The sequence below is a fragment of the Chiloscyllium punctatum genome, chromosome 20 (genome assembly GCF_047496795.1).
Source record: "Chiloscyllium punctatum isolate Juve2018m chromosome 20, sChiPun1.3, whole genome shotgun sequence".
Classification (NCBI taxonomy): Eukaryota; Metazoa; Chordata; class Chondrichthyes; order Orectolobiformes; family Hemiscylliidae; genus Chiloscyllium; species Chiloscyllium punctatum.
The window spans coordinates 18752331-18766649 of record NC_092758.1 but is presented as its reverse complement, the minus strand read 5'-3'; the positions used below and the strand labels follow the sequence as shown (position 1 = coordinate 18766649).

At 39.4% G+C, this 14319-nt stretch overlaps 1 protein-coding gene across 5 annotated transcripts in view; it reads left to right on the top strand.

The window, feature by feature from the left end:
- Nucleotides 1–14319, top strand: part of LOC140491946 (fibroblast growth factor 1-like) — a 53722-nt gene that overhangs the window by 15642 nt on the left and 23761 nt on the right. The window contains exon 1 of one of the 5 annotated variants that reach the window (XM_072590446.1): nt 4313–4442. The exons of 2 other annotated variants lie outside the window; for them this stretch is intronic. The gene's annotated coding sequence lies outside the window, so the exon portion shown is untranslated. Of the gene's footprint in view, nt 1–4312; nt 4443–13860; nt 13966–14319 lie in introns of those variants that run through there. 2 more of the 5 variants (XM_072590445.1, XM_072590447.1) reach the window with 2 other exon arrangements.

The following is a 14319-nucleotide window of genomic DNA, read 5'->3' as shown; positions in this document are numbered from 1 at the left end:
CAGCATCTCCTTACAGATGCTGCCAGACCTGCTGAGATTTTCCAGCATTTTCTCTTTTGGTTTCAGATTCCAGCATCTGCAGTAATTTGCTTTTATCCAGTTTTTAATATAGTGGGGGAGATGATGGTCTTGTGGTATTATGGCTGTACTGTTAATCCAGAGGCCTAGGTAATGTTCTGGGGAGCTGGGATTGAATCCTGCCATGGCAGATGGTGGAATTTGAATTCAGTAAATATCTGGAATTAAGAATCTATGATGATCATGAATCCATTGTTGATTGTCAAGAAAAACGCATCTGGTTCATTAATATTGCTTTGGGAAGGAAACTGCCATCCTTACCTGGTCTGGCCTACATGTGACTCCAGACCCACAGCAATGTGGTTGACTTTTAACAATTAGGGATGGGCAATAAATGCTGGCCTGGCCCTCATCCTGTGAATGAATGATAAAGATAAATTGGTCAATGAGAAATACCATTTATGATCGCAATACAAACAAATGCAAAACTTCAGTGAAAAGTATTTAATTGGTTCAAGAAAGAATAGGGGATATATGTTTCCAGCATGTTCACTTTTCTCTCACAAGAACAGGAGTGTGTGGCACTTAATAAGAGGCACCTCGCCAGTGGCCTTACTGGGTGCCAGTCAGGTTGCTGACATACACTATGTCTGTTAAGGCTACAAATCATTTGAGTTTGCCTTACCAGGTCATCAAAATAGCACACATCCCAGCATCGGTCTAGTCGCTGGAAATCTCCATGGTAATGAATCTGAGGCAGAAACTCCAATAGGCCAAATGACCTCCTTCAGTGCTGTCAGATTCAATAATTTTATGAATAAAATTTTACCATGGAGATCGTTACTTTAACAACAGGCGGCTTCAAGCTAAATTTACTCACGCTGCGCTTGACTCTTTCGTCCCTCCCTTATAATCATTTTTGATTACTTCCTGTTATTGGTTGTTTCCAGGCCACTGGCAATAAGGCAAGTACAGAGTTCAAAGTTGTTCTATTATTGTCATGTACTTAACAAGAAACCGGGTCTGACATCTAAAACAAAACTGATAGTGCCTATTAAATAGTTGAAATGTTTTAATAAAGAATAGTTCTCCAGTCCTTCTGATGGTCTAAAGTGACCCATAGTCAGCAGCCTGCAGAACAGGTGTGAATACCTCCTTTAAGCGGTAGGACGAAAGCACATGGTAAAACTCAAGCCAGAATGTTTCAATTCATTGCTAACCTATGTGAGCTGTTGAACTAAATTAATAACAGCTGCAGACTAAAGGATGGATCCGATAGCCTTGCTGGGACCACAGAGGGAGAAGGACTGATGGCAGGATGTTTCTGCAGAGTCAAGTTGAATTATTTTGACTTGAGGAGGATAATTGTCTTTCATTTAAAGGGTCATTCCAGGATTGTGCATGAGGATAAGATGCAGAACTGTAATTAGTGTGGTCCTGTTATTTAATCACTAATCTCGATGCCTCCAATTTCTTTTTAATTTGGCTTGCGTGAAAACTGAAATAAAAATGCAGAAACATGCTTGTGTTGCTGCAAACTATACCAGTTTAAATGTTAACATTTATGTTCATATCCCTGAATGAATACTCCTTAATATTGTAACAACACCCTTTTTAATTAACTTGGTCAGGAATCTTTCTTTCGTTGTTCATTATAGACAGAGTACAGAATGTACTCAGCCAGTCTGGGCTTGCAAAACCTGAAACAAAACATCTACTGTTGAATGTGATACTGCAATTGGACAGCATTTGTGAAACAATCGTGGTTGTCATTAATAGCTGTACAGCAATTTAAGATAAGCAGTCGAGATCATAACCTAACTTATGTACAATTGCTAGAGTGATATACATTCATTCTCAAGAACTCATTTTCTGGAAACTGTTTAAGTCTTGCGCCTTTTTCTAAATCACTCAGGAGCTTAAGAAGCATGTAGCTCACTACTGCTTTCTCCATAACAATATTTGGCCAATCAACAGCCTTTCTCCTGTAGTATAAAGTGTTGTGATTGTCTGAAATTTAGCATTCTTTTGCTTGTCCTTAAGGGATAGAGTTGGTATAGTGTAATGTCACTGAAGTGGTAATGTGAAGTCCCAAGTTGATTCTCTGGAGACATGTTCAAATCCCACCATGGTAAATCATGAAATTTTAATTCAATAAAAATCTGGAATTAAAAGGAAAGCCAGACTAATGGCAACTATTGTTGATTATCACAAAATTCGGTATGAGAATAAAAGCACATGGTAAAACTCAATCCAGAATCTGGTTTCTGTATGTTCTTTAGAGAAGCAAATCTGTTATCTGTATTCTGCTGCACCTACATGTGACTCCAGACCCACAGACACATAATGAGTTTCTTAACTACCCTCTGAAACATCCTAGTATTAAGGGTAATTAAAGATGGGTAACAAATGTCAATCTGACCAGCAACAGCTACATTGCAAAAGGATTAAAAACTATTCAAATTGTGTAGTCTCATGTGGTTGGTTGTTTAGGATTTCTGGGATACAAGTTGAAGAGATTGGTCCAAAATGTGTGAGGAAAAATGTTAAGGGCAATATGTAAAAACTTTTTTCTTGTCCAAATACTTATCACTTATTTGATGTTTCAGGATAACAAGAGTCCCTTCAGTAGAAGCAAAACAGGAAAAAGTTAAACTAATGTTTATTTTGAAGTTGTCTTCTGAGCATCATCCTTTAGCAAGTTTCATCCATTGGATTATTAAGGCATATACAGTCAGTTTCGCTATAGCGTAGGAGTTCCGTTCTTGTGCAGATCGCGTAGTAGCAGCACCATTTAAACTAATGGGGTCAGAATTGGGTTATAATCAATACACAGTTTAAAACTTTGCACTTTAGAAACAAAGTCCCCTATTCATCAATTGTGTTGTGGTGAATTTGCATTAACGAAATGCACATTATAGCAGAATAACCTGTAGTCCTCAGCTCTGAAGATTGGCTACTTTCACCCAAGGGTTGAAATGCAGGATAATGCAATCGGAACTTTACTAAGTATTGTGTCTTTTTAAAAGTTTTCTTCTGGAATGTAGATTTACCCAGCCAGGCCAACATTTGTTGCTCATCCCTAACTACCAACATAGATGTTTGAACATCTCTACAGAGCTGACCAATTAGTCCCATACTCTAACTCTTTCCCAATAGTTCTGTAATTGTTTTACTTAATTTGAGAGCCTCTCTCCAGTCCGTAAAGATGCATAGATTATCATATCTCTCAGTTCTGTCTCACTGGCTTCACAATAAATTATTATGAAATCTACAATGCACTATTTTGTAAACAACTCAAAAACTATTATCTGCACAGAAATACCCCAGATATAAAAACAAGATAAATTGTCACTTTTCCAGGAACATTAGATGAAACAGTACTGCTGGCAAAGAGAGCAAGGAAACCAATTATTAGATCGCACACTGCAATGTTTTAGATCCACCCTAACTGGCCCCATTTAGAAATCTCAGCTGAAGTAGACCACCTCCAACTGTAGAGCATTTGCTCTCTGCTCCACCTCAATGCCAGTTTAAGATTACACAATCCCAGGTCTATAGAACAGAACTTGACCCTGCTATCTTCCGTCTCAGAGGTCAAAGTGACAGCAAGTGAACCATCTTAACAATGTGAAAACACATCCTACTTTTTAAAATGTGTTTTTGTTCTGTCATCTGATATCTAAACTTTTGTTGGCCAGAGCAGAATCTGATACCAGCAATAATTTTCTCTCTTCTCTGAGCATCTGTTTGTGAATGATAAAGTATGTTCATGTTTCTGAACTTTCAGTTTGGTCTCCTTATCGTTGGACAAGCGGATGTAACCTCTGTGTCATTTAAGTTGTTTATTTCTCTCAGTCTGTCATTTAACACTTCACAGGCAGATCTGGTGAAAAAGAAAGAAATATCTTTGTGAAGACACTCTCTCTCCTGCTCCATTTGCTCTAGAATCCATTTCCTATTGCATCTCTTCTTTCTGCTGGGAGAAAACCAACATGTGTCAAGCTGGACACAGGACAGATTTTGTTCCTAGATAGGTATTTCTGATAGCTTGAGCATTGATGTTGAGGAATTCAATTGATTTAAATTTCAAATGGTCTGTTATATTTTTTTAAAGTTTATCTCAAGCAAAACGTCTGGAGGGTAATTTATCAAAACAGGATTAATATTTTCAAGCAACATCATTTAACTGGAATGAGATCCCTGCAGAACATTCGTATGGAGGGAGTTAATTTAAAAATGACAAGGACTTCGTGGTAAAATGGGGAAAGGAATGCACAGAATGCTCTGGGGAAAATGAGATGGTTTACGTTTGAAAGCCCTGGTTTGTCTTTTCAAAGAGGCCCCTGTGCAAATTGCATGAATTTCAAAGCAAAAAGCTGATCATTGCTAATTCTGGGGCCAAGTCAGTCACAGAACGATCGGTAAGTCTACAATTCTTCTGGAACCATGACATTTCAATCTATCCAACTAAGTTCCAATAGTTTGGCTGTAGTCTGATTGGAGATAGTCACACACAAAGTCCTCTTGAGAAAGATCTTTGTGTTCTGACTTTTTTACTGTTAAAGCCCCTATGAAATATTCAAGAGCAGCTCAAGTCTTGTTAAGATAGATACCAATCAGTTAAAGTATATTCATCAGTTCAAAACAAGACATTTTAACTTGGAAGTTTTTGATTATATGAAACAATCTAACTTAAATACAATTTTCTTGCTGATTTTATTTTTAAATCCAGGGTACAGGAGACTATCGCATGCAAAAGAATTGACTAGACCAGGCCTACATTCCCAGTGGTTAAAATAATGAAATGCAATGTAAAATTCTTAAGGAACTTGACAGAGTGGGTCCAGGTTATTTCTCCTGGCCTGGGGAGTCTAGTACTATGGATTACAGTCTCAGAGTTCAATTGTTTAGAATGATAATGAGTGAAAAATTCATTCACTCTAAGGTTTGTGAACCATTGAAATTCTCCACTCCTGAAAGCTTTTGATTCAGAGTTGCTGAGTATATTCAATACCAAAACTGATAGATTTTGTTACTAATGGAATCAAGAGGTATGGGGAAAAAGCAAGAAGTTGTGTTTGTGAAACATCCATGATCTTATAGGGTGACAGAACAACCTGGCACAGTGGCTCCTCAAATTGTTAGGTTTTGGTCTTCTGAGTCAATGTTGGTGTGGGAGGATGGGATTATTCAACATTTAATTGTTGCATCACAATTAAGTTTTTTAGTTGGTATGTTTCAACAAAAAACAGATTTCACCTCTTTACACAGATTAAAGATTCTCTAAACAGGAGACACACTAAGTGGTCTCTCTCTGAAAGTCTATTCCCCACAGCCAAAGCAGCCAGAACCGAATTAAAAGTGTAGATTTATTTCCCCAGGTCGTTCATTCGGTAAAGTTCTAAGGCCGGCAAACCATAAAGGTGCCTGGTATTAATCTTTCATTCAGATTAAGTTGGCTGAACTCAGCTCAGACAGGGGGAAATGAATTACAATTACCTTTGCCCTCACTGGGTGGGGTAAGATAAAAATGGCCAGCCATCCCGTTGGCCTGGGTCACTCAATCTCACCGAACACTCCAACCTCCAAAGTCCCTGCTGAATCACTCCTGTACTGAAAGAGTACATCTGTGGGTGGCTTATTGTGGCACACCTTGATAAAATGGACTGACATGTTGAGACTGAGCCACAAGGAGGAGCTATTGGGAGAGGTGACCAACAGCTTGGTGATAGAGGTTTAGAGAGGGAATCCCAGAGAGGAGAGCTCGAAGACTGAAGATACAGCAGCCAAAAGATAGAGGGGTGGCACAGTGGCTCAGTGGTTAGCACTGCTTCCTCACAGCACCAGGGATCCGGGTTCAATGCTCCCCGAGTCTGCATGGTTTTCCTCCCACAATCCAAAGATGTGCAGGTCAGGTGAATTGGCCATGATAAATTGCCCACAGTGTTAGGTGCATTAGTCAGGGGTAAATAGGGGGTAGGGGAAATGGGTCTGGGAGGGTTACTCTTCGGAGGGTTAGTGTGGACTTGTTGGGCCGAAGGGCCTGTTTCCACACTGTAGGTAATCTAATCTAAAAATAAGTAAAAATAAATCAGGATGCACAAGATTGAAGATCTCAGAGGATTTTAGGTTGGGTGGGTTATAGATAGGGGGGAATGAAACCTTGCAGAGATTGAGAATTATATATTCAAGGTGTTAAGAAAATATTGTACCTCAGTAATTGCAAAGGTGATGGACCAATGGGACTTGATGAACATTGTGAAATCAAACAAGCATTTTTGAGGATCAGCTCAAGTTCGTGGGCAGCATGAAGGGGGAAACCCACCTGGAGAGCAATGGAAGAGTCAGCTCTGGAGGCCGTGAAAGCACAGATAAGAGTTTCAGCAGATGAATTGAGACAGGACTAAATTAGGTGATTACACGGAATAAACATAGTTTATGATGGAGAAGATACAGGGTCAGAAAATCAACGCAGGGTTGAAGAATGCTTTGTGTCTACACAGGCACGGTCAACCAAAGCATTACAAAGGCAGGATTTTATAAAATCGTTTTGTTTTGGGGATGTGAGTTTAATTTAAAATAGAGGAATGAAAGAGTCATGTGACTTGTTCTGCAATCTCCTGCTCTCATTGTTTGGTTACTAAAGATTAAAGGGGCAGGTCCAGTTATCTTATTGGGAAGAAGGTATAAGGTATTCACATTTGTAAACAATGACTCAAACTGTTGTGCTGACAGTGGATAGACTTAGTCTCCAAGTCCCAGGGAGATGCTAAAAATGGTTTTGTAAATGGTTACACTTTAAACCATCTGCTTATTTGTGAGATAGAATGGTGTTTTGCAGTCTAGAGTTAATTAGCTTTTCTACCTGAATACAAAGCCAATATGATTCATCTTGCCACAGAGATGGACATGGAAGAGAAAGAGTCCATAGGAAGTTGTTCAATGCAGACATTCTTAAATATCATTGAAATTCACACAGAGTCAGAGCACGAATCTGAGAGAGAGAGAGCAGAAAGATTAAGGCAATAAGTTATCTATATTTCACCATGTGGTGAGGACTCACACTCAAATTGAACAGACCAATTTCCTAAAGATTTAAATAAGACTGGCAAAGTTGCCTACCGTTAACAAGAGGCAAAAATCTCTTACTGTCAATGTCAATTCTGAGATTAAGAGTTGCCTGACTTTGAAAGGAAAAGAAAGAAAACAAGTTTTCTGGATCTGAGAGTAATTTAGGACTGGTTACAGAAGAGTAGAATACCTGCTTAAGGGTCACAGTAAAGTGTAACTGTGACAGTAATTTTCAGTAATTTTAAAAACTTAAATAAGGAATCTTTTTTGTAGTTTAGAGTTTCATTTGTTTGTTGAAATAGTATTTAGTCAACGTTGCTTTTAATTTGACTGTTATAGTAACCATCTTAAAATGTGGATCCTTGTGTAATTTTTGCAATTATTCACTGGTAGAATGAATTTCTTTTCACGTGTCAATGTTCTCTACAAGGATCATAACGCTATGCAATAGCCAGAGAGGTGGTGGGATGGATGTCTATGGAACAGAGTTTATGGTCTTCCCAACAGTTTAAAAAGGAAGAAAAATTGCAAAAAGAAAGAAATGCTGCAGTAAAAGAACTAATACTAGCTCAGGAAGTTTGAACAGGCAACAAATATATAAAGGGTGCAGTTAGATTGCCACTTTGAAGTGATTATTGGTATTAGTTCCTGACTTGTCTCTGGAGGAGATCATTGTAAAACTCCCTAAAGGCAACATCCTCTATGCACCAAATATAATTCATAGCATGAAGTGCTTTCAGGCACCGATGGTATAAGCTGATAAGGGATGGGATAAATTCAAGTCGTCTTTGGCTAGTTTACTTAGACTCGACTAATAAAGGTTTTACTACTGGCTACTGTGATCTCTGTCTCCACGTGAACTGCAGTTAATTAGTATCCAGGACAGCTGACTCCACAAAGCTTTAACAGCAGAGTTCTGGTTATCTGCTCACACATAACTAGACTATTAGAAATCAAAATCTTTCTCTATCAAAAGGTATTGTACCCATACAATGAAATTCCTCTACCAGGTATATTACCTTCTGCCTTAATAGAATGGACAGTGATTACTTTGAGTTCTCACCTCAGTAATTATTGGTGAAATTGATCCTCTACTGTGTTGTTTTTCTGATCATAAGGGAGTATAATGCAATTATAGAAACTGAAAAAGCATGAGAAGGGAACATTCCTGACTCCAAAGATCCATCTGCATTAAAGGAGGACTGAGCTCCCTTACTTTTTCCTCTGGTGAGGCACGAGAAGGTGAAATCTGACTCAACACCCTGGATGTAGGGTCAAGGCAGCAACATAGCTGGCAAGGCTGGTAGGCTAGAAAGCCCATCTCCAGTTACTGGGCCTGGCCAAGTGATTGAACCATCAATGGGGGAGCATTTTGGAAACAGTGATCATAATTCTTTAAGTTTTAAGGTACTTAAGGATAAGGATAAATCCTGAGGTGAATGTACTAAACTGGCGGAAACCTAACTACGATAATATTAGGCAGGAACTGAGGCATGTTGACTGGAGTTTGAGGGTAAGTCCATGTAGGAATAAGTAAAAGATAATGATGGCAAGATTCAGGAATTTTGGATGACAAGGTAAGTTATGAGCTGACTCAAAAAGAGAAAAGAAGCATATGTGAAATTTAGGAAACTGAAAACAGATGGAGCTCTCAAGAACTACAAAGAACGCAGGAAAGAACTTAAACAAGGAGTTAGGAGGGCTGAACGGAGACATGAAATACCCTTAGTAAACTGGATTAAGGAACATCCTAAGTTTTTTTTATATATGTGCATAAAAGAAGCAAGCCAGGGAAAGGGTAGGTCTATTCAAGGTCAAAGGAGGAAATTTATGCATGGAGCCGAAGGGAGTAGTGAGGTCCTTGATGAACTTATGAAGAAGGACAATGGGGGTGGCGATTGGAGAGAGTTATGTTGAAATTCTAGGGTATGTCAATATAAAAAGAGGTGCTGGATGTTTGAAAAGCATTAATACAGACAAGTCCCAAACACTGATGGGATCTATCCCAGAATACTGACAGAGGTAAAGGAGGAAACTGCTGGGGCTGAATATGAAATCTTTTTATCCTCTTAGACACAAGTGAAGTAGTAGAGGACTGGAGGATAGTCAATATTCCTTTGTTTAAGAAGGCAACAGGGATAATCTGGGTAATCACAGGCCAGTGAGCTTTACATCAGAGATAAGAACATTATTGGAGAAGATTCTTAAGTTCAGGATTAACTTGGATTTGGAAAATAATGGATTTATTACGGACAGTGGACATAGTTTTGGGCAGGGGAGGCCATGCCTCACAAGTTTGATTGAGTTTTTTGAGAAACTGGCAAAGATGATTGATGAGGGTATGGTGGTGGATGTTGTCTACATGGGCTTTAGCAAGGCATTTAACTAGGTCCCTTATGGCAGACTGATACAGAAGGTGAAGTCACATGGGATCCACTGTGAGCTGATAAGATGGATTCAGAACTGCTTGGTTACAATGAAATAGTAGAGGTGGAATGATGTTTTTCTGACTCGAGATCTGTGACCAGTGGTGTTGCGCAGAGATTGGTGCTCAGACCCCTGTTGTTTGTAATATATATATTATATATGAATGATTTGGAAGAGATATAAGTGGTCTGACTAGTAAATTTGTGGATGACACAATGTCTGAGGGAGCTGCAAATAGTGAGGGGAATCACTAGAGTATACAGCAGGATATAGATAGGCTGGAGACTTGGGCGGAGAAATGGCAGATGAAATTTAATCTGGATACATGCGAGGGGATGCATTTTTGAAGGTCCAATTATACAGAAAAGTAAACGGTAAATGGCCGAACCTTAGAATCATGAACATAGTCATAATATCATAGAGATGTACAACACAGAAACAACTTGGTCCAACTCGTCCATGCCATCTAGATACCCTAACCTAATCTACTCCCTTTGACAGTACTTATTCCATATCCCTCTAAACCCTTCCTATTCATATACCCATCGTCCAGATGCCTCTTAAATGTCGTAATTGTACCAGCCTCCACCATTTCCTCAGGCAGCTCATTCCATACCTGGACCACCCTCAGCATGAAAATGTTGCCCCTTATATAGCTTTTATATCTTTCCCCTCTCATCCTCTAGTTCTGGACTCCACCAGCCCAGGGAAAAGACTTTGTCTATTTATCCTATCCATGCCCCCCATGATTTAAGGTCACACCTCAGCCTGTGATGCACAGGGAAAACTGCCCCAGCCTACTCAGCGTCTCCCTACAGCTCAAACCCTCCAAACCTAGTAACATCCTTGTAAATCTTTTCTGAACCTTTCAAGTTTCACAACATTCCTCCAATAGGAGGGAGACAAGAACTGCACACGGTATTCCAAAAATGGCCGAACCAATGTTCTGTACAGCCATAACATGACCTCCCAATTCCTTTAATTGATGCTCTGACAATTAAAGAAAGCATACCAAATGCCTTCTTCATTATCCTATCTACCTGTGACTCCACTTTCAAGGAATTGATGAACCGGCACTCCAAGGTCTCTTTGTTCATCAACACTCCCCAGGACCTTACCATTAGGAATATAAGTCCTGCCCTGATTTGCCTTTCCAAAATGCAGCACCTCACATTTATCTAAGTTAAATTCCATCTGCCACTCCCTGGTCCATTGACCCATCTGATCAAGATCTAGAGGGATTTAGGCATACAGGTCCTAAAAATGGCAACATAAGTGGATAAGGTGATCAAGAAGGCATATGGTATGCTTTCCTTCATTGCTTGGGGTATAGAGTAGAAAAATTAGCAAGTTATGTTGCAGCTTGTTAGAATTTTACTTAGGCCACATTTAGCATATTGTGCAAAGTTCCAGTCACCACATTATCCAATAGATGTGATAGCATTGGAGAAGGTACAGAAAAGGTTAACCAGGCAGTACACTTTGACGGTGTTAGCTATGACGAGAGATTGGACATATTCGGAATGTTTCCACTTGAACATCGGAAGCTGAGGGGCAACCCGACAGAGGTTCACAGACGTTTGAGAGACATGGATAGAATGGACGGTCAAAGTGTTTTCCCAGGGTAGAAATGTCAATTACTCTGGGACATTGGTTTAAGATAAAAGGGGGAAAGATTAAAGGAGATGCAAGAGGCAATTTCTTTTTAACAAAGACTGAATGCACTGCCAGTGAAAAGGGTAGAAGCAGCTACAAAGCGACACTTAAGAGGAATCTTGACAGATACATGAATAGGCAAGAAATGGATGAATTTGAACAATGTAGAGGCAAAAGGTTTTTATTTTAAAAATCATCTTGTGTCAGCATAAGCTCAGTGGGTTGAAGGGACTATTCCTGTGATATATTGTTCTTTGTTCTTTGTTATTTGTTCTATTAGCTAAGTTGCATTTATGAGTATCAGGTCCGTCATCCTTCATTCCCCAGCCACCCATATGACACCAATCTCCCCATGTGTCCTCATGTCTCCCCTTGTGCCCTCCATCACCCTTCATACTCCTAATGCCTTCCGTATCCCCATGTATCCTATATGCCATTCTCCCAATTTTTAAGAAGTGAATGAGCTTTTCCCAAGTCTGGAAAGTCTATGAAATTATAACTGAGTTGAGACAATAACGAACAAAACTTCGAAAATCTGCTGTGAAAAAAATGTACAACTTAAACTTCAAATAGGTGTTAATCAAGCACAGCCATGCACAGTATTAATGATAATAAGCTTTTATACACTTCACAACTCCTAGTCTTGTCTAAATAAACATGCAGGCATTGAAAAAATTATTCAAAGAGAAAATAAAAGAAAAACGCTACAAGGGAACAAAAAATGTCAGCCAAGCAAACCTGTCACTCTTTTGCAAGCTGTGTCAACATTGGTAGCTTAGCTAAGAATATTATCCATTTGGAGCTTCATCACAGGGCCAGTTGAATTACCAGAAGTATGGCGATCTTTCGTAATGTCAATAGTTGTTAGAAAGCTTCATTATGAATCTCAAGTCCTAAGTATCTCGTATCTTTCTCTACAACTTCCCTATGCCTGTTATTGCTCACTCCAGAGTAACTCATATTTATCTGTTCTCCCCTGGGTTCATGGTTACAGCTAAAGTTCAGTTGTAACTTTCTCTACCTTTGAATCTAAGATCATAGATCAAGATCCACTCCAGAAATCTGAGTCCAAAATCAAGACTGGCAGTCTGTTACAGAACAGAACGAGGGCTGCACTGTCCAGAGGTCCCATCCTTTGGATCAAGTGCCAAATCAGGGCCTCACTTTTATCTTAGCTGAATGTAAAATATCCCAAGGAATTTTATCAAAGAAAAGCAGGAGAATAACAGTTAATATTTATCTTTCAATCCACAACACCTGACCTTTAGAACATAGGAAATAGGAACAGCTACTTCGGCCTGCTCTGCCATTATTCTAGATCATGGTTGACTTCTGTCTCAATGCCATTCTCCCACACTATCCCCCATGTTCACTTGATGTCTTTAATATTTAGAAATCTGTTGGGTCTCTGCCTTGTACATATTCAATGAACATATTTCATTCATAAATAGAGTCATAGAGTCACACAGCATGGAAACAGACCCTTCATCCCAACTTGTCCATGCCAACTAGGTTTGGTCAACTTAACTCGTCCCATTTCCCTGCATTTGATCGACATCCCTCTAAACCTTTCCTATCTATGTACCTGTCCAAATGTTTTTTAAATTTTGTAATTGTACTCGCCTCTACTGAGCTGTGGCAGCTCAGTACATATAAGTACCACCCCCCTGTGTGAAAGACCTTCAGGTCCTTTTTAATTCTTTCCCCACTCACCTTAGACGTATGCCCTCGAGTTTTGGACTCCCGTACCCTGGGGAAAAGACTTTATCTATGCCCCTCACAATTTTATAAATCAGCCTCCTACACTCCTGGGGAAAAAACTCCCAGCATATCCAGAGTCTCCTTATAACTCAAATCCTCCAGACTTGGTAACATCCTTGTAAATCCTTTTTGTACCCTTTCCAGTAAATCTATATATTTAATGAAACAACAATCACAGCCCTCTAGGTTAGAGAATTCCAAAACAGAAATTCCATCTCCATGAAATTCCTCATCATCATCTTGTTTCTAAATGGACGACCCCTTTTTCTGAGATTGTGTTATCACTTGAATTTAACCCCACCAAGGGGAACCGTCCTTCCTGAACCTATCCTGTTGAAGGAACAGTCAATGCTGAACAAACAGGACGTCAAGCTGGTATTTATAAAACTAGAATGAGAAAATTCATCACTTCAGGCAGCGTCATCATTTTATTTTGGCACAGTCTTGGATGACGGCCCAGAAAGCATTCCCAAAATTGGAATTGTTCAAACTTTTTATCGTGGTTATACAGCAGCTCCTCAAAACTCTTTTAATTAGTGGATACTGTGCTTGTGTTATAAATCTCAAAAACATTCAAAAACTGTGTGCTCTTTCTAGGTCTTGCCCAGTCCAAGTCAGCTCATTGCTTACAGAGTGCTTCAGACATGTCCTAATATGTACATGACCTCAGACAATCCGAGGGATTTTAAGGCATTCAGTTGGAGGCGATTGTCTCAGTCATTTATTATTGTGTTCTCTGCTGCTTCCTGTCACTGCAGAGAAACAATGTGGTTTACGTTTAGTTTCTGTGAAACTTTTGTACATTCTACCACAAAGCAACGCTAATTTAATGGTCGGGTCATATTCCTTCAAACCTAGTTATTGCTCTGGGCAACTTGTGAGTTGATTGCGCCACTCACAATGAAGATCTATAGCAAGTGCTGTGCAGACAGTCCTCACGTTGTGAATGGGTTTCGTTCCTGAATTCTTTTGTGAGTCTATTTGTACAAAAGTCGGAACACAATGCAGAACAATATAAAGCAGCTGTTCGTAAGTACAGGAAATGTTTGCATGTCAGGTCTTTATAATTACACCCCATATTTAGGATTATATTTGTAAGTGCAAAGGTTTGTAGGTCGGAAGTTCATAAATCAGGGACACCCTGTGTGTTAACACAAGAAGGCTCATCTGTTAGAGAAATGTTCCTCTCTTAGCCAAGGGATTGATGAAGCAACATTTTCACTACAATAGTGATATTGGTAGTGAATACCCCTAAATGAAGCTGTTCCCTGTTCCTCCAATGGTGTATGCACACCACGATTTGCTGGAAAAATGATTAGAATTAGCTGCAAGCTCCGTGATGGATACGGAGCAACTCAGCCAATGAGCAACATACAAACAGTG